Source organism: Pongo pygmaeus, chromosome 4 (assembly GCF_028885625.2).
Source record: "Pongo pygmaeus isolate AG05252 chromosome 4, NHGRI_mPonPyg2-v2.0_pri, whole genome shotgun sequence".
NCBI classification, from domain to species: domain Eukaryota; kingdom Metazoa; phylum Chordata; class Mammalia; order Primates; family Hominidae; genus Pongo; species Pongo pygmaeus.
In genome coordinates this window covers 145,218,559-145,240,046 of record NC_072377.2, presented here as the reverse complement: position 1 = coordinate 145,240,046, position 21,488 = coordinate 145,218,559, and the positions used below count along the sequence as shown (strand labels likewise).

General features: G+C 41.9%; 1 long non-coding RNA gene across 2 annotated transcripts; it reads right to left on the bottom strand.

The window, feature by feature from the left end:
• Positions 1-653: 653 nt before the first annotated feature.
• LOC129037292 (uncharacterized) lies at positions 654-17,775 on the bottom strand. 2 transcript variants are annotated; one of them, XR_008502771.2, is made up of 4 exons: positions 16,570-17,775; positions 2,889-2,952; positions 2,527-2,649; positions 1,494-1,976 (listed from the first exon to the last, which is right to left on the bottom strand). It is a non-coding gene; the product is annotated as an uncharacterized LOC129037292 (long non-coding RNA). The 2 variants fall into 2 exon arrangements; XR_008502772.1 differs by lacking the exon at positions 2,527-2,649 and having other exon boundaries at positions 654-1,976; positions 16,570-16,943.
• Positions 17,776-21,488: the final 3,713 nt, after the last annotated feature.

Below are 21,488 nucleotides of genomic sequence, written 5' to 3'. Positions count from 1 at the left end.
AGGGTAAGGGTTAAGGTGTGGGTTTGGTAACAGAAGTGGTCAATAAAACTAAAATTGTGAAGAGTGAAACAGAGGTGGCCATTTTAGTTATAAAAAAAATTAAACCAAGAGAGAAATCATAAATTCCATACAAATTGCTGAGGGTCACTATCTAGAGTCTGGGGGTATTCTTTAAGGTAATGGAGTATTTGATTAACAAGGAGCATGGTAACTATGTTTTCTAAAGTGAGGATTTTAGGCTCTGGGAAAGGGATTTTGACTTGGAAGTGGATGAAAAATTTTAGAAGTATCTAAAAATGGAATACAAGGGTAAGCATTTTAGCGCAACACAGGATCTCCAGAATACATAATATTCCCAGCGTCAGGGTAATCAGTCAATAATGCAGGTACTTGAGGCAATGGCAATGGTAATTTGTCATAAGTCAAAAGTGGGCGAGTTAAAATACAGGCCTGGTCCAGCATCTTGGACAGGCAGTCCACCTCAGCTGTCATCTTCTTCTCAGCTATGAGGTGGAGCCCTAGTCTGTTTAAGTCTGGTGTCAGATACTGGTGTTGAAGTCCAGTCTTCCGCGGAGGGAAGAACTTTGTTATTCCAAGTGAGAAATTGGTATTCAAATATGTTAAAGTCTTTTCGATAAAAAGCAATTTGGATTATAGCTTATTGCAAATGTTTTTAGAGAAGAATTAAAAACAGTAACTGTAGATGACAAAAACTTAGAATGGCTATGGTTAAAATCTAATGAAAGTTCTCAGTTGACAAGAACATTTAGTTATTTACATTATATGTAGTATTTTAAGATAACAACCAGAATTATGACTGATAACACATTAGATCTTTCTGAATTTATATAAATTTTGAAACATTTATATCAACAACATATAGTGTAATTAGAGGAAGATCTAGTATTGCTTATTATTTGACAATGTTTTTATATAATTTACCAAACAAGCCTAATCACTTAAAATATCTCTACAAAATGAGAGATATATCTGTTGAAGCTTTTTAGGGGCCCAATTAGAAAATCTCAAAGTTAATTCTAAGTAAAAAGACTTAATTTAAGATTGATTTTGAGGACGTTTGTCAAAGATGTTAAAAGGCCCAAAATATTTGATCAAAACAGGATCACGGGTCATTGTAAAATAATATTCATTTAACCAAAGTGACAATCAAAAGACTTTAAAAGTAATACAGAAAGCTACATAGACATAAAAATCTTAATCTTTTTAAAACTCAGTTTTCTGACTTGGTGCAGTGGCTCACGCCTGTAATTCCAGCACTCTGGGAGGCCGAGATGGGAGAATTGCTTGAGCCCAAGAGTTTGAGACCAGCCTGGGCAATATACTGAGACCTCATCTCTACAAAAACCTTTAAAAAAAAAAATTAGCCTAGGATGGTGGCACACGACTGTAGTCCCAGGCGTTTAACTGTAGGAAAGAAAGTATTGAAGCAGTTAATGAGGTAGGGGAGTTTTGAGGTGTGACCGACCTCTTACCTTGCCAAAGCCATAGAATCCAGCTTTTAAAGTTTTCTGGGGTCTCTTTTGCAACAAGGAGTCCATTTCATCTTGCCTGGGGATCTATGGGCTTTATTTTTATTTCACAGGGGAAAGGGGGAACCTCATAACTGGTCAGCATGGATAAAAATCTTGTCCCCTATTTGGCCTTCTTTAACACCACATTGGTGGGGTCTTGGGGTAACTTCTTATAGCTGCTCAATGGTGGAAGTCTAGGCTCCTACTCAGCCTTTGCTGAAATGGGTGGGGCCATAGTTGTTGGAGTGTGTGTGTGTGTGTGTGTGTGTGTGTGTTTGGTGTTTGGCTGGGGTAGAACAGTTATTGTCTAAGAATTTTATGTCTTGCTAAGCTGTCCTCTTCCTGATCCTGGTCCTAATGAATAGAGAAAGCAGACTTTTGCTGGGGCTTTTAAAATCTGCATCCATTGGCATTTCCAGATTGCCAGCTTCTTCAGTTCCAAGTCTGGAATACAAAAGGAAAAAAAAAACTTACGACTGTGTTGTACCTTGAGTCTTGAGATCCCTAGCTGGTCTGCCTTTTGTCTGCCTTTCATCGTATTACATTTGTTTTACGTACAATGCTTTGGGGTTTTAGCAGGATGAATAGGGAATATTACATTTACTCCATCTTCCTGGAAGCAGAAGTGTGTGTAATATTTTGAATAAATACCATAAACTATTCCATGCATTCATGAAATATGCAATTTCTCATTCACCAATGTAAATGGCTTGATTCACCATTATAGAACCATACATAAGTACAACAAGGAAGTTTTATTTAGGGAAACTCAAGCAAAAATAAAAAGGCAATTTGTCAAATGTAAAAAGATATTTGCCTGCAAATATAAGAAGTATAGACCAAGCACAGTGGCTCACGCCTGTAATCCCTGCATTTTGGGAGGCCAAGGTGGATGGATCACCTGAGGTCAGAGTTCGAGACCAGCCTGGCTAACATGATGAAACCCCGTCTCTACTAAAAATACAAAAAATTAGCTGAGCGTGGTGGCACGCACCTGTAATCCCAGCTACTCAGGAGGCTGAGGCAGGAGAATCACTTGAACCCTGGAGGCAGAGGTTGCAGTGAGCCGAGATCCCACCACTGCACTCCAGCCTGGGCAACAACAGCAAAACTCCATCTTAAAAAAAAAAAAGAAGTGTAATAAACACGTTCTATGTTCCAAACCTCTTGCTAAGCACTGTTGTAGCTCTCATAACCTATACTATATTGAGGAGCCCAAATTGCTTTCCAAAGTATTTCTACTTTCAAAAGTATTAAGTCTTTTGACTTCATTTCCATACAGCAATGCAAATAAGCAACTGCTACACACAACAAAATAGATGAATCTAAAAACATAATGAGGGTCTTTGGCCATACCATCCTGAACATGCCTGGTCTCGTCTGATCTCGGAAGCTAAGTAGGGTCGGGCCTGGTTCGTACCTGGATGGGAACATAAGGAGGAATGAGAAAATCAGTCACTTATTATTTCATTAATACAAAGTTGAAAAAACAAAACAATCATAATATTAGAAATCACCTTAAAGCTTTCTTCTGAGGACAAGTGTGGGAGAAGTGACTACCGGAGGCTCTAGAAGGGCTTTATGGAACAGTCCTATTTATAGACGTGTGGTGATTTCATGGTTTTGTTTACTTTGTATTAATTCATAGAGCTGTAAATTTATGATTTGGGTACTTTTTTGAAAATATACTGTTTTATCTAAAGATGTATTTTTAAAAAAAAGATGCACACTATTCAGCATTCAAGGTTAAATAAGAAAATACATTATGTGGGCCGGGTGCAGTGGCTCACGCCTTTAATCCCAGCACTTTGGGAGGCCGAGGCGGGTGGATCACGAGGTCAGGAGATCGAGACCATCCTGGCTAACACGGTGAAACCCCATCTCTACTAAAAATACAAAAATTAGCCGGGCGTGGCGGTGTGCGCCTGTAGTCCCAGCTGCTGGGGAGGCTGAAGCAGGAGAATGGCGTGAACCCGGGAGGCGGAGCTTGCAGTGAGCAGAGATTGTGCCACTGCACTTCAGCCTGGGCGACAGAGCAAGACTCCGTCTCAAAAAAAAAAAAAAAAAAAGAAAAAGAAAATACATTATGTGAATTTATTCTATACACTTAAAATGAATATTTTGTCTTTTTTCATGAAAACACAATGAGGTACCAAATTACAGCCATAAAATTGGCAAAAATTTTTAAAGTTGTACAATGCCAAACACTGGGGACATGATACACTGCTGGTAGATGTGTAAGCTGGTAGAAATACTTTGGAAAGCCACTGGGCAAAACTATAAAACTGAAGACATGAATCCACTAAATACTTAGCAGTTTGACTCCTTAGGTATGTACCCCGGAGAAATATATGCTGAAGTGCCACAGGACATATGTATAAGACGTGAATATCTGTTTTTTCTGGGTTTCAGTTATTATGAACAATGAACCAAAACTAGAAATGCTACAAATATCCATCAATATTAAAATGAATAAATAAATCATCTTATATTCATTAAATGGAATAGTAAGCCACAACAAAAACAAAATGGATAAATCTTACAAATGTATTATTGAACAAAAGAAGCAAAACAAAACAAACACTTCAATATAACTATATTTATGAAACTAATCAAAATAGGAAAACTAAATTATAGCACCCAGGCATTCATATATAAGTGGTAAAGATATAAAGAAGAGTGAGAAAATTATTATTATAAAAATCAGGTAAATGGAGGGGCGGGCAAGTGGCTCACGCCTGTAATTCCAGCACTTTGGGAAGCCGAGGTCGGAGGATCACTTGAGGTCAGGAGTTCAAGACAAGCCTGGCCAAAATAGCGAAACCCTGTCTCTACTAAAAACACAAAAATTAGCTGGGCATGGTGGCACATGCCTGTAATCCCAGCTACTCAGGAGGCTGAGAGAGGAGAATCACTTGAGCCCGGGAGGCGGAGCTTGCAGTGAGCTGAGATACCCCCACTGCACTCCTGCCTAGGTGAAAGAGCAAGACTCTGTCTCAAAAATAATAATAATAGTAATAGAAATATTAATAAATAAATAAAAATCAGGTAAACAGAGCTGGGCACAATGGTGCATGCCTACAGTCTCAGCACTTGAGAGGTTGAGGCAAAAGGATCACTTGAGCTCAGGAATTCAAGGCTGTTGCCACTATGATTATACCTGTGAATGGCTGCTGTACTGCAGCCTGGGCAACATAGCAAGACCCTCTTCTCTAAATAAAATAAAAATAAATAAAATAAAAAATCAGGTGAATGGTTAATTCCAAAAGAAAGTGAAGGGATTGTAAAAATCAAAAGAGAGAGAGGGTTTCTGGGATGTTGGCAATGCTTTCTTAACCTTAGTAGTGATTATATGGATTCATTTGATAAGCATTTATTTAAATCTGTGTATTTACCTCATAAATTTTCTGCATGTATGTTATATCTCACAGTTTAAAAATGTTTAATTAGTGAACAGTAGAAAATTGATACAATCATCATAAGCATACATGCATCTACAATACAGTCTTGAACTACATCAAACAAATAGGAAAAAATACATAAATCACCAATTGTAGTTGGAAATGTTTTAACATGCATCTCTAAGAACTGTAGATCACATAGACCTGAAAATAGTATGGATATGAATGAGCTGAAAAGAAAAACAATTTTAAAAATATGTAGATCCAAAATAAACAGGCATTATTTTTGAATATACATATAACACTTACAACAATAGACCATGTGTTCGGCCATAAATTCCACAGATCTGATCCCATTCAGACAATGTTCTCCTATAACAATGCATCCTGGAATTAACATTTGTAAAAACAATAGCTAAAATAAAATCCCATGTGTTTGGAAACTAAATAACATATTACTAAATAAGATTCTGCTTAAAAAATACTTAGAAGTGAATGAAACACTACATGAAGAATTTGTGTACTACAACTAAAGCAGTACTTAAAGGCAAACTTGCAGTTTTAAATACACTAATGATTCAGAAAGATTAAAATCAAATGAGCTGCCACAGGAGATACAACCTCACACCCTTCAGGATAGCTGCTATCAATCACACACACACACACACACACACACACACACACACACAGAGAGAGAGAGAGAGAATAAGTATTAGTGAAGATGTGGAGAAATTGAAGCATTTCTGCACTATTGGTGGGAATGTAAAGTGATATAGCTGCTATGGAAAACAGTACAGCAGTCACTTAAATAATTAAAAGTACAATTACCATATAACCCAGCAATTCCACTTCTGGGTATATACCCAAAGGAATTGAAAGCAGAAACACAAACAGATATTAGTACACTCATGTTCATAGCAGCATTGTTCATAATAGGCAAGAGGTCAAAACAACCCAAATGTCCATCGATGGACAAAGACTAAACAAAACATTCCATTTTAATAGTATTCCATTGTAGTATTCACATACAATAAAATATTATTTATCCTTTTTCAAAAGGAATGAAATTGTAGTACATGATACAACATGGATGAACCTTAAGAACATTGTGCTGGCTGGGTGCGGTGGCTCACGCCTGTAATCCCAGGAGAATCACGGGGTCAGGAGATCGACACCATCCTGGCTAACACAGTGAAACCCAGTCTCTACTAAAACTACAAAAAATTAGCAGGACATGGTGGCAGGAGGCTGAAGTCCCAGCTACTTGGGAGGCTCAGGCAGGAGAATCGCTTGAACCCAGGAGGGGGAGGTTGCAGTAAGACGAGATTGTGCCACTGCACTCCAGCCTGGGCGACTGAGCCAGACTCCATCTCAAAACAAAACAAAACAAAACAAAATAAAACATTGTGCTAAGTGGAATAAACGAGTCACAAAAAGACAACTACTGTATGATTCCACTTCTATGAGATACCTAGAGTAGTCCAGTTTATAGAGACGGAAAGCAGAATGGCGGTTGCCAGGGATTAGGGATAGAGGGAGGTGGAGAGTTATTAGTTAATGGGTATAGAGTTTCAGTTTTGAAAGATGAAGAGTTCTGGAGATGGATAGTGGTGATGGTTGCATAACAGTGTGAAGGTACCTACCACCACTGAGCTGAACACTTTAAACTGGTTCATATGCCAAATTTTATATTCTGTGTATTTTACCACAATTAACATTTTTTATGGAAAACAAAAACAAATGTTCTGGCTTCCAGATTCCTATAGAATAACGCCAGTTACCTAAATTTGAATCTCTCCACACATCCTATAAACAAACAAAACTAAGGAGAATGAATAAAACCATCTATGGCTACAACATAATTTACAGACAGAGAAAATTATAAACCCCATTTTATATAAAAGCAGATACACACATCCAAAACCAGCAGATCCAGTTACAGAGCCATGCTCTAGAAGAGAAGCCAAGATGGCACAGAAAGGCTAAACAACCACCAGAAAAAGACAGTCCCATCTTGAGTGGAGAAATACTGACAATATGTCCGAGATCTGGTAGATGAAAGAACTGAGACATATTTTAAAAGGGGGTGAAATTGTTTGAGACTGGAAATGGCAATGTTGCAAAGGCAAGAGGAAAGGCAGGAGGAAAGAGGCGACTTGAAGGGGAGGTACCCCTTCAGGGCTTGATGGTGAAGAAAAAGGAAGCAAGCAATGAGTAAGAGTCCCAGGCTGGGTGCGGTGGCTCACTCCTGTAAACCCAACATTATGGGATGCTGAGGAGGGCGGATATCTTAAGGTCAGGAACTGGAGACCAGCCTGGGCAACATGGCAAGATGCCTGTCTCTACAAAAATAATAAAATAAAATAAAATAATAAAATAAAATACAAAATTTAGCCAGGCGAGGTAGCGCGCAGCCGTGGTCCCAGCTACTCAGGAGGAAGCTGAGGCAGGAGGATTGCTTGAGGCAGAGGTTCCAGTGAGTTGAGACGGCGCCACTGCACTCCAGTCTCGGAGAGAGAGATAGACCCTGTCTCAAAAAGAAAAAGAAAAAGAAAAGAAAATTAAGAGTCCCACAGAAATGAAAGAGAATCACAAAATCACAAGGCGTCAGTCGGTGCTCCACTCTTAAAAAAGGGCTATTTGGGGGAAAAATGCATTTTGTTCTACCAACAAAAGAGGGCACTCTTGAACTAAGAAAGCTGGTAAGGCACCCAAACTTCTGCCTCATTTGCAGTTGCTGAAAGTGGAAAATAAAATATTACAAAATGCACAGAAAATTGCAGACATATTATATAGAAAAATTTTAAGTGAAAATCCATGCTTTTTTTTTTTTTTTTGAGACGGAGTCTCGCTCTGTCGCCCAGGATGTGGTGCAGTGGCGCAATCTCGGCTCACTGCAAGCTCCGCCTCCCGGGTTCACGCCATTCTCCTGCCTTAGCCTCTCCGAGTGGCTGGGACTACGGGCGCCCGCCGCCACGCCCGGCTAATTTTTTGTATTTTTAGTAGAGACGGGGTCGCACCGTGGTCTCGATCTCCTGACCTCGTGATCCGCCGGCCTCGGCCTCCCAAACTGCTGGGATTACAAGCTTGAGCCACCGAGCCCAGCCGAAAATCCGTATTTTTTTTTTAAACTCACCATGAAACCGGAAAACTGAAACACAGTACTCCAGCCTAAATTAGATAACCTTAAACAATCATTTAGTAACATGAAAAAAATGCCATGAATCAGAAAAATAACTCAGAACCTAAATAGACAAAGAACAAAATAACTAAGAAAACAGTTTGTAAAAAAGCAGGAGAAATAGAAGAAAAAAAATCAGAAAAAAACTAAATTATAAGATGTCCAAAGGGAAGAGCTTTTACTTAAGATATAATAACTGGTATTGAGAAAAGGTATTAACACAGCCAATTTAAAAAAAAAAAGATATCTCTTAGAACATCCATTAGATTTGTAGGAAAAACTCCTCTGGGCCTCAGGCAAAAAGGATGAGAAGATACAAGTATACAAGTAACTGTTACAACAAACACATGAACATTACTGAACATTGAAAAATATTTTTAAAGTTAAGAGTTTTGTTTGTTTGTTTTTGATACGGAGTCTTGCTCTGTCGCCCAGGCTGGAGTGCAGTGGCGCGATCTCGGCTCACAGCAAGCTCTACCTCCCGAATGGCTCACGCCATTCTCCTGCCTCAGCCTCCCAAGTAGCCGGGGCTACAGGCGCCCGCCATCACACCCGGCTAATTTTTTTGTGTTTTTAGTAGAGACGGGGTTTCACCGGGTAAGCTAGGATGGTCTCAATCTCCTGACCTCGTGATCCGCCCGCCTCGGCCTCCCAAAGTGCTGGGATTACAGGCATGAGCCACCGCGCCCGGCTTGTTTTTGGTTTTCAAGCACTTCCTTACTTTCTAGCACTGCGAGATGCACCCTGTCCATCTCTATATTTCCTGCCCAGTGCTGAAATCAGCCATTTCTCCATGGTTCCCCATGGAAAATGAGCTGAACTTCAGCAGTAAAAGAGCTGGAAAGCACCCGCGGGTCTCGAACCACCCAGAGAGGTGGTTGGAGGACACTCGAAGTAACCGCTGAGCTAAAGCCAGCCCAGAGGTTGTCTCCGGATTATATTTTCTTGACTGGTGAGAAAGACCTACGTCACAAAGTGAGTCAAAACAACAGTGCTTTAGCATGACTCAGCGACCAGGACTGTCCAACACGCCACCACCTCCAGACAACTGGAGTGTACAGCCAGGGACACACAGCAGTGACAAGGACACAGCCTTCCCCTAACCCTGGAGAGCTCTTCCGCAGTTGTGTCCCTGGCTTATTTTCTCCTTCTCAGCAGTCACCTGGTCCACAAGTCTCGACACACCCCCACCTCCTTTGCCTTCAGCCACTGCGCTCCCAAAACAACCACGCAGGGTCACTTTGTGATCAAATCAACTTTTACAACTAGGGCTTGGGCCAGGGGAGTGGCGTCTTTACAAGGTGTAAATTGTATTTCAGACCTTATCTTAGAACTTCGCTGCTAAACTAGATAAACCTTCCAACCCCAGCCCAGGTGAAACGTCCTGTTACGCTTTTTAAATTTTTTTGTTAGAGACAGACTCTCCCTCTGTCACCCAGTCTGGAATGCAATGGCCCCATCTAGGTTCAACCCATACGCCCCTCTTAGCCTCACGAGTGGCTAGGACTACAGGCATAGGCCACCATGCCCAACTAATTTTTTTTTCTATTTATTTATTTATTTATTTATTTAATTTTATTTTTTTGAGATGGAGTCTCCACTCTGTTGCCCAAGCTGAATTGCAGTGGTACCACCTCAGCTCACTGCAGCCTCCGCCTCCCAGGTTGAAGTGATTCTCATGCCTCTCCCTCCCAAGTAGCTGAGACTACCGGCACGCGCCACCACACCCGGCTAATTTCTGTATTTTTTAATAGAGGCGAGGTTCCACCATGTTGGACAGGCTGGTCTCGAACTCCTGATCTCAAGTGATCCACTTGACTTGGCCTTTCAAATGGCTAGGATTACAGGCTTCAGCCACCGGGCCCAGCCTTTTTTGTTGTTGTTGTCAGAGACGGAGTCTTCCTATGTGGCCAAGGTTGACCTGGAACTGGCCTCAAGAGATCCTTCCACCTCGGCCACCCAAAGCACTAGGATTACCCGTGTAAGCCTCCATGCCTGGCCTAAAAATTATTTCCATTTTTAATACCACAGGAACATCTGTTCTTTTTATGTGCACTGTAAACAGCTAATGTTTCTTCCCCAAATTCCTACTTTTCTCCAATTAACCACTGTTTATATTTCAATGTGTATCCTTCCAGTCCTTTTCCTCAGTCTGTATATTTAACTGTACACAAAACATAAGGTTTTTCTTGGCTTGCTGGGAATCTTGTTATTGGATATTGTCTACTTAACAGCATGTCTTGGAGATCCTTCCAGTTACTGCATATAAACCTAGATCACTTGTATTGTAACAGCTGCATTATATTCAAGTATAAATGTACTAGTTTTAAGTTTCACTATCATAAAGCTGCAGTAATACACATCCTGGTACATATATGTACACATACACAAATATGTTGTTAGAATATATGCTGGATTAAAGAATCTGCACACATATTTGGAGAAAGTTATGGGAGAAATACAAGAGGCCTTGAGGGTGCCTGAAGCCACAGGATCATCTTTAATAATAAGGATCATCTTTTGTTCCCCAGGTACTCTGAAGGGCAATTCCACCAGAATGTGCATTCCATGACATCTGGGACTTTGAAGCATTGCCCCAGAAGATAATACCAGTACCTACAGCATGTTCACCTAAGCACTGGTCAGTGCCTGAAGCCACAGGATCATCTTTAGTAATAAGGATCATCTTTTGTTCCCCAGGTACTCTGAAGGGCAATTCCACCAGAACGTACATTCCATGACATCTGGGACTTTGATGCATTGCCCCAGAAGATAATCCAGTACCTACAGCATGTTCATCTAAGCACTGGTCAAGTGGATATTCCTCAGCCAGAGTGCAAACATTTCCATTGGTTTTAGAAAGGGTTTTAGAAAGCCCTGAAAGAAGCCTCTCTTTGAGATTTCTGAGTTATCTGGGATTGCTGTGGGGTGTTGAATTTCCATTCCATTTCCTTTCCCAAGACGCCAACTTGAGCACCTCCAAACACCCCATGACTTAGGTCCCTTGGAGACTCAAACCACTTACCAGTCCCAAGAGAGTTTAAAGATTCTGAAATCCAGAATTGCTTTTTTGAAGTGACCAGAGGTAAGATCCCACTGTACCAAAAAGGGAACCTTTGAAGCTAAATTGAACTAGATGGTTTCCTGAAGAATGAGACTGGGCGCAGTGGCTCACACCTATAATCCCAGCACTTTGGGAGGCCAAGGCGGGCAGATCATTTGAGGTCAGGAGTTCAAGACCAGCCTGGCCAACATGGTGAAACCCCATCTGTACTAAAAATACAAAAAAAAATTAGCCGGGCCTAGTGGCGGGCAACTGTAATCCCAGCTACTCAGGAGGCTAAGGAAGGAGAATCCCTTGAACCCAGGAGGCGGAGGCTGCAGTGAGCTGAGATACCCCCACTGCACTCCTGCCTGGGTGAAAGAGCAAGACTCTGTCTCAAAAATAATACCAGTAATAATAATAAATCAATAAAAATCAGGTAAATGGAGTTGGGCAGAATGGTGCATGCCTAGAGTCCCAGCAACTTGAGAGGCTGAGGCAGAAGGATCATTCGAGCCCAGGAGTTCAAGGCTGTTGCCCGCTATGATTATACCTGTGAATGGCTACTGTACTGCAGCCTGGGCAACATAGCAAGACCCTCTTCTCTAAATAAAATAAAATAAATAAAATAAAAATCAGGTGAATGGTTAATTCCAAAAGTGAAGGGGTTGTGAAAATCAAAAGAGAGATACAGGGTTTCTGGAATGTTGGCAAAGTTTCTTTGTTTTGTTTTGTTTGTTTGTTTGTTTGTTTGTTTTTGAGACTGAATTTCTCTTTTGTTGCCCAGGCTGGAGTGCAATGGCGCGATCTTGGCTCACCGCAACCTCTGCCTCCTGGGTTCAAGTGATTCTCCTGCCTCAGCCTCCCAAGTAGCTGGGATTACCGGGATGTGCCACCACCCCAACTAATTTTGTATTTTTGGTAGAGACAGGGTTTCTCCATGTTGGTCAGGCTGGTCTTGAACTCCTGACCTCAGGTGATCTGCCCGCCTCAGCCTCCCAAAGTGCTGGGATTACAGGTGTGAGCCACCACGCCCGGTCGGCAACGTTTTCTTATCCTTAGTGGTGATTATATGGATTATATAGTAGTGAATATATGGATTCATTTTATTAGCATTTATTTAAATCTACATATATATCTTATAAACTTTCTGCATGTATGTTATGCCTCACAGTTTTAAAATGTTTAATTAGTAAACAGTACAAAATTGATACAATCATCATAAGCATACATGCATCCACAATACAATCTCCAACTATATCAAATAAATAGGAAAAAATACATAAATCAACAATTGTAGTTGGAAATGTTTTAACATGCATCTCTAAGAACTGTAGATCACATAGACCTGAAAATAGTATGGATATGAATGAGCTAAAAAACAATTTTAAAAATATGTAGATCCAAAATAATCAGGCATTCTTTTTGAATATACATGTAACACTTACAACAATAGACCATGCATTAGGCCATAAAGGAAGCATCAATAAATTCCAAATATCCAACCCCATTCAGACAATGTTCTCCTACTACAATGCATCCTGGAATTAACATTTGTAAAAATGATAGCTAAAATAAAATCCCACTTGTTTGGAAACTAAATCACATATTACTAGATCAGACTCTGCTTAAAAAATACTTAGAAGTGAATGAAACACTACATGACAGAATTTGTGTACTACAACTAAGCAGTACGTAAAGGCAAACTTAGAGTTTTAAATACGCTAATGATTAAGAAAGATTAAAATCAAATAAGCTGCCACAGGAGATACAACCTCACACTCTTCAGGATAGCTACTATCAATGACACACACACACACAGAGAAAGAGAGAGACAGAATAAATGTTAGTGAAGATGTGGAGGAATTGAAGCCCTTCTGAACTATTGGTAGAAATGTAAAATGATATAGCTGCTATGGGAAACCGTATGGCAGTTACTTAAATAACTAAAAATAGAATTACCATTTAATCCAGCAATTCCACTTCTGGTATATATCCATAAGAATTGAAAGCAGAAACTAGGCCGGGCGCGATGGCTCATGCCTGTAATCCCAGCATTTTGAGAAGCTGAGGTGGGTGGATCATGAGGTCAGAAGTTCGAGACCAGCCTGGCCAACATGGTGAAACCTCATCTCTACTAAAAACACAAAAATTAGCTGGGCCTGGTGTCACACGCCTGTAATCCCAGTTACTCAGGAGGCTGAGGCAGGAGAATCGCTTGAACCCAGAAGGTGGAGGTTGCAGTGAGCCTAGATCACACCAGTGTACTCCAGCCTGGGGGAGAAAGCAAGACTCCGTCTCAAAAAAAAAAAAAAAAGAAAACGGAAACTCAAACAGATATTTGTATACTTATGTTCTTAGCAACATTGTTCATAATAGCCAAAAGGTCAAAACAACCCAAATGTCCATTGACGGACAATGGCTAAACAAAATATTCCATTTTCATAATATTCCATTGTAGTATTGACATACAATAGAATATTATTTATCCTTTCTAAAAAGGAATAAAATTGTGGTACATGATACAATATGGATGAACCTTAATAACATTGTCCTGGCCGGGCGTGATGGCTCATGCCTGTAATCCCAACACTTTGGGAGGCCGAGGTGAGCAGATCACCTGAGGTCAGGAGTTCGAGACCAGCCTGGTCAGCATGGTGAAACCCCATCTCTACTAAAAATACAAAAATTAGCCAGGCGTGGTGGTGGGTGCCTGTAATCCCAGCTACTTGGGAGGCTGAGGCAGGAGAATCACTTGAACCTGGGAGGCGGAGGTTGCGGTGAGCCGAGATCATGCCACTCACTGCACTCCAGCCTGGGCGACAGAATGAGACTCCCTCTAAAAAAAAAAAAAAAAAAAAAAGAACATTGTGCTAAGTGAAATAAATGAGTCACAAAAAGACAAATACTGTATGATTCCACTTCTATGAGATACCTAGAGTAGTCAAATTTATAGAGACTGAGGGCAGAATGTCAGTTGCCAGGGATTAGGGATGAAGGGAGATGGAGAGTTAGTGGGTATAGAGTTTCAATTTTGAAAGATGAAGAGTTCTGGAGATGCATAGTGGTGACGGTTGCATAGTAGTGTGAATGTACCTACCACCACTGAACTGAACACTTCAAAATGGTTCATATGGGCTGGGGATGTTGGCTCACACCTGTAATCCCAGCTCTTAGGGAGGCAGAGGTGGGAGGATAGTTTGAGCCCAGAAGTTCGGGATCTGCCTGGGCAATATAGTGAGACCCCATTCTCCACAAAAAGGAAAAAAAAAGACAAAAAAAAGGTGTAAAATGGTTCATATGCCAAATTTTATATTCTGTGTATTTTACCACAATTAACATTTTTTATGGAAAACAAAAACAAATGTTCTGGCTTCCAGATTCCTATAGAATAACGCCAGTTACCTAAATTTGAATCTCTTCACACATCCTATAATCCAACAAAACTAAAGAGAACAAATAAAACCATCTATGGCTACAACATAATTTACAGACAGAGAAAATTATAAACCCCATTTTATATAAAAGCAGATATATACATCCAAAACCAGCAGATCCAGTTACAGAGCCATGCTCTAGAAGAGAAGCCAAGATGGCACAGAAAGGCTAAACAACCACCAGAAAAAGACAGTCCCATCTTGAGTGGAGAAATACTGACAATATGTCCGAGATCTGGTAGATGAAAGAACTGAGACATATTTTAAAAGGGGGTGAAATTGTTTGAGACTGGAAATGGCAATGTTGCAAAGGCAAGAGGAAAGGCAGGAGGAAAGAGGCGACTTGAAGGGGAGGTACCCCTTCAGGGCTTCAAGGTGAAGAGAAAGGAAGCAAGCAGTGAATAACAGTACCAGACTGGGCGCGGTGGCTCACTCCTGTAAACCCAACATTATGGGAGGCCGAAGTGGGCGGATCTTGATCTCAGGAATTTGAGAACAGCCTGGGCAACATGGCGAGACCCCTATCTCTACAAAAATAAAATACAAAGCTGGGTGAGGTAGTGCACACCTGTGGTCCCAGCTACTCTGGAGGAGACTGAGGCAGGAAGATCGCTTGAGCCCAGGAGGAAGAGGTTGCAAAGCTAAGATGGTGCCACTGCACCCCAGCCTGGGAGACAGAGACAGACCCTGTCTCAAAAAGAAAAAGAAAATTAAGAGTCTCACAAATATAAAAGAAAATCACAAAATCACAAGATATCAGCCTGTGCTCCACTCTCCAAAAAAGGGCTTCCTATTTGGGGGAAAAATGCATTTTGTTCTACCAACGAAAGAGGGCACTCCAGCCAGGCGCAGTGGCTCATGTCTGTAATCCCAGCACTTTGGGAGGCCGAGGTGGGTGGATCACCTGAGGTCAAGAGTTCGAAACCAGCCTGGCCAACATGGTGAAACCCCACCTCTATTAAAAATACAGAATTAGCCGGGCATGGTGGTGCATGCCTGTAATCCCAGCTATTTGGGAGGCTGAGGCAGGAGAATCACTTGAACCGGGGATGCGGAGATGGCATTGAGCCAAGATCGTGCCATTGCACTCCAGTCTGGGCAACAAGAGCGAAACTCCGTCTCAAAAAAAAAAAAAACAAAAACAAAAATAACAGGGCACTCTTCAAGTAAGAAAGCTGGTAAGGCACCCACACTACTGCCTCATTTGTAATTGCTGAAATTGGAAAATAAAACATTTCAAAATGCACAGAAAATTGCAGATATGGTATATAGAAAAATGTTAAGTGAAAATCAATATTTTTTTGAAAACTAACCATTAAACCAGAAAACTGAAACACAGTACTCCAACCTAAATTAGATAACCTTAAGCAATCATTTGGTAACATGAAAAAAATGCCATGAATCAGAAAAATAACTCAGAACAGAAATGGACAAAGAACAAAATAAGCAAACAGTTTGTAAAAAAGCAGGAGATATGGAAGAAAAAAAAGTCTCTGAAAAGAAAACTAAATCATAAGGAAAGCTTTTCCAAAGAGGAATAACTTTTACTTAAAATATAATAACTGGTATTGAGGAAAGGTATTAAAACAGTCAATGAAATAAAAATAAAATCAAGAAAGTAATTCAAAGGATCAGAGAGAAAGTGGTATAGAGGCAAAGATCCAACATACATTGCAGTCTCTGAAGAAGAATAAAATAATGGAACCGATGTAATCTTCAAAACTATAATAAAAGAAAACTTGGGTCTACATATCGAAAGGAAACCTAGGAAAATTTATATGGAATGATCAAGTCTAAGGTATATCTTAGAACATCCACTAGATTTGAAAGAAAAAATCCTGTGGGCCTCAGTAAAAAAGGGCGAGAAGATACAAGTATACAGGCAACTGTTAGAACAAACACATGAACATACTAAACACTGAAAAAACCTTAAAAGTTGAGTTTGGTTGTTCTTGGTTTTTAAGCATTTCCTTACTTTCTAGCTCTACGAGATGCTCCACGTTCATTTCTACATTTCCTGCCCAGTACTAAAATCAGCCGTTTCTCCAAGGAGCCCTGGTTCCTTTTACCATGGAAAGGGAGCTGAACTTCAGCAGTGAAAAGGACTGGAGAGCGCCCGCGGGTCTCGAACCACCCAGAGAGGTGAAAGGACTGGAGAGCTCCCGCGGGTCTCGAACCGCCCAGAGAGCTCCCGCGGGTCTCGAACCGCCCAGAGAGGTAAAAGGACTGGAGAGCGCCCCCGGGTCTCGAACAACCGAGAGAGGTTGTTGTTGCAATCAAAGAATGGTCGAAGTAACCGCTGAGCTAAAGCCAGCCCGGAGATTGCTTTCGGATTATATTTTCTTGACTGGCGAGAAAGACCTACGTCACAAAGAGTGAGTCAAAACGAGAGTGTTTCAGCATGACTCAGCGACCAGGACTGTCCAACACGCCCCCGACCTCCAGACAATTGAGGAGTTGTCCATCTGGGGACACACAGCAGTGACAAGGACGTAGCCTTTCCTAATCCCTGGAGAGCTCTTCCTCAGTTGTGTCCCCGGCTTACTGTCTCCTTCTCAGCAGTCACCTGGTCCACAGCTCTCGAAACGCCCCCACCTCCTTCGCTTCCAGCCTCTGCGCTCCCAAAACAACCACGCAGGGTCACTTTGTGATCAAATCAACTTTTACAACTAGTGCTTGGGCGAGGGGAGTGGAGTCTTTACAAGATGTAAATTGTATTTCAGACCTTATCTTAGAACTTCGCTGCTAAACTAGATAAACATTCCAACCCCGGCCCAGGTGAAACTTCCTGTTACTCTTTTTAATGTTTTTTAGAAACAGAATCTCCCTCTGTCACCCAGGCTGCAGTGCACTGGCTCCATCTAGGCTCAACCCATACGCCCCTCTTAGCCTCGCGAGTAGCTAGGACTACAGGCACAGGCCACTATGCCCAACTAATTTTTTTTTTTTTTTTTTTAGACGGAGTCTCGCTCTGTTTCCCAGGCTGGAGTGCAGTGGCACGATCTCGGCTCACTGCAACCTCCGCTTCCCGGGTTCCAGCGATTTCCGACTAATTTTTGTATTTTTAATAGAGACAGAGTTTCACCATGCTGGCCAGGCTGGTCTCAAACTCCTGACCTCAAATGACGCGCCCGCCTCGGCCTCCCAAAGTGCTAGGATTACAGGCGTGAGCCACCGCGTCTGGCTTTTTTTTCTTTTCTTTCCTCTTTTTTTTTTTGAGACGGAGTCTTGCTCTGTCGCCAGGCTGGAGAGCAGCGGCAGGATCTCGGCTCACTGCAACCTCCGCCTCCCGGGTTCAAGCAATTCTCCTGTTTCAGCCTCCCGAGTAGCTGGGACTACAGGCGCGCACCACCACGCCCAGCTAATTTTTGCATGTTTAGTAGAGACGGGGTTTCACCATGTTGGCCAGGATACTCTCGGTCTCTTGACCTCATGACCTACCCGCCTCAGTCTCCCAAACTATTGGGATTACAGGCGTGAGCCACCGCACCTGGCCAAATTTTTTTTCCTTTTTCTTTTTCGAGACGGAGTCTCCACTCTGTCGCCCAGGCTGGACTGCAGTGGCACCACCTCCGCTCACTGCCGCCTCCGCCTCCCGGGTTCAGGCGATTCTCGTGTCTCAGCCTCCCAAGTAGCTGGGACTACAGGCATGCACCACCACACCCGGCTAATTTTTATATTTTTTAGTAGAGAAGAGGTTTCACCAAGTTGGCCAGTCTGGTCTCGAACTCCTGGCCTCAAGTGATCCGCTGCCCTCAGCCTCTCAAGGGGCGGGGATTACAGGTGTGAGCCACCGTGCCGGGCCTTTTTTATTTTTTATTTTCTGTAGAGACAGGATCTTGCTAAGCTGCCCAGTTGACCTGGAACTGGCCTCAAGAGATCCTTCCGCCTTGGGCACCAGGATTACCCGTGTGAGCGCCAGGATTATCCGTGTGAGCCTCCATGCCTGGCCTAAAAATTATTTCCATTTTTAATACTGCAGGAACATCTATTCCTTTTATGTACACTGTAAACAGCTAACCTTTCTTCCCTAAATTCCTACTTTTCTCCAATTAACCACTGTTTATATTTCAATGTGTATCCTTCCAGTCCTTTTCCTCAATCTGTATATTTAACTGTACACAAAGCATAATTTTTCTTGGCTTGCTGGGAATGCGGTTGTTGGATATTGTTTACCTAACAGCATGTCTTCGAGATCCTTGTGATCACTGCGTATAAATCGAATTCACTTGTAACAGCTGCATTATATTCAAGTATAAATGTACTAGTTTTAAGTTTCACTAAGATAAAGCTGCAGTAATACACATCTTGGTACATATATGTACACATACAGAAGTATATTGTTAGAATATATGCTGGATTAAAGAATCTGCATACATATTTGGAGAAAGTTATGGGGGAACTGCAAGAGGCCTTGAGGGTGCCTGAAGCCACAGGATCATCTTTTGTTCCCCAGGTACTCTGAAGGGCAATTCCACCAGAATGTACATTCCATGACATCTGGGACTTTGATGCATTGCCCCGGAAGATAATACCAGTACCTACAGCATGTTCACCTAAGCACTGATCAAGTGGATATTACTCAACCAGAATGCAAACATTTCTATTGCTTTTAGAAAGACCTGAAAGAGGCTGGGTGCAGTGGCTCACCCTTGTAATTCCAGCAATTTGGGAGGCTGAGGCGGGCGGATCAGAAGGTCAGGAGATCAAGACCATCCTGGCTAACATGTGAAACCCCGTCTCTACTAAAAATACAAAAAAAATAGCCAGGCGTGGTGACGGGCGCCTGTAATCCCAGCTACTTGGGAGGCTGAGGCAGCAGAACAGCGTGAACCAGGAAGGTGGAGCTTGCAGTGAGCCGAGATAGCACCACTGCACTTCAGCATGGGCAACAGAGTGACTGTCTCAAAAAAGACCTGAAAGCAGCTTCTCTTTGCGATTTCTGAGTTATCTGGGATTGCTGTAGGCTCTTGAATTTCCATTCCATTTACTTTTCCAAGATGCCACCCTGAGCACCTCCAAACACTCCATGACTTAGGTCCCTTTGAGACTCAAACCACTTAACCAGTCCCAAGAGTTTAAAGATTCTTAAATTCAGAATTGCTTTTTAGATGTAACCAGAGGTAAGATCCCACCGTACTAAAAAGGAAAAGACATTCTTTGAAGCTAAATTGAACTAGATGGTTTCCTGAAGAATGAGGCCAGGGGTGGTGGCTCATACCTGTAATCCTAGCACTTGGGGAGGCCAAGGCGGGCTATCACTTGAGGTCAGGAGTTCAAGACCAGCTGGCCAACACGGTGAAACGCCATCTCTTCTAAAAATACAAAAAAATTAGCCGGGGATAGTGGCGGCCACCTGTAATCCCAGCTATTCAGGATGCTGAGGCAGGAGAATCACTTGAATCCGGGAGGTGGAGGTTGCAGTGAGCTGAGATCGTGCCACTGTACTCTAGCCTGAGTGACAGTGACACTCTCAAGAAAAAAAAAAAAAATACTGAACCATGGAAGGAACTCACAAACCTCCAGCCTGCCTTGAAAGGGGTAACAAAAGACCTAGTCAACAATAAGACTGTCACCCAAGAGACCTGAAGTGCACATAATCCTGCCAAGGAAAGCACGCACCAATCTGCCCCCAATTGCCCAATACTTACTGTATCTAAAACTTTGAGCCAGGCCTTCAGCCCATAGGTGAAGATACATTCAGTGTTCCCAGTGGCAAGAGTCAGCATCACAAATTAGACAAAGGGCATGTCTTACAGTAAGGGAATTTTGTACAGAAGTCCAAAGGGAGGTGTATGCTGCTTTGTGGTTCAGATAATACAGAAAGGTGAGGAGCTTGTTGGGGCAGAGAATGAAAACCAGCTATATGGTGGCAGCCTTGTTAATCCAAACAGATCCATTTACAGATCCATTTTTTCAGGGTATAGAACCAGCAAGTTAGAAGTTTCATCTGCTTGAAGTTAATGTGACTGTAGTTCTTTGTGTATGTATGGCTATTTTTTTTCCTCTGCATCCCCTTGACTTGGCATAGTACTTGATCCAGTGGATATCAAAGTTTTGTGAGTTTCTGTTTTGAGTTTACCAGTCTGTGACATCTAATTCTCAAATTAGACCAAGATAGGGAAGACAACTAGCTTCTTCTCAGTGGTTTTCAATGCGGGTAGGGAGGGATTTTGCCTTTCTCAGGGGCAAAGACATTTTTAGTTGTCAAAATTGCGGAAGAGGGTGCTATTGGCATCTAGCAGGTAGAGGCCAGGGATGAAGTTAATCCTAAATCAAAATCAAAATAATAAACATCCTACAATGCACAGCATTGGTTTCTAAAACAAATGATAAATCTGGCCCAAAATCTCAACAGTGCCAAAATTAAGTAATCCTGTGTCTAGCAGACAGTAAGAAAAACACTAAGGGCCAGGTGCAGTGGCTCATGCCTGTAATCCCAGCACTTTGGGAGGCCGAGGCAGGTGGATCACCTGAGGTCAGGAGTTCGAGACCAGCCTAGCCAACATGGTGAAACCCCATCTCTACTAGAAATACAATATTAGCCACTTGAAGCCAGGAGGCGGAGGTTGCAGTGAGCCAAGATTGCGCCACTGCACTCCAGACTGGGCGACAGAGCTAGACTGTCTTAAAAAAAAGAAAAAGAAAAAGAAAAAAGAAAAACATTATGTTCAATCCTGAGCTCTGCTGTTCCAAAAACAAAAGATCAAAGGAGTCTGAAATGATAGGAATCGTTTTGGTTCAGACTTCTCTGGACATAGATCCCTTATCAGAGGAAAACATAACTCATGCTAAAAAAAACCTAGGCAAGAATAAGATTTAAAATGGAAGAATAAAATACTCTATATGGAAATCCTCAGCATGAGAAGGAAAAACAAATATTCACAGGCAAGA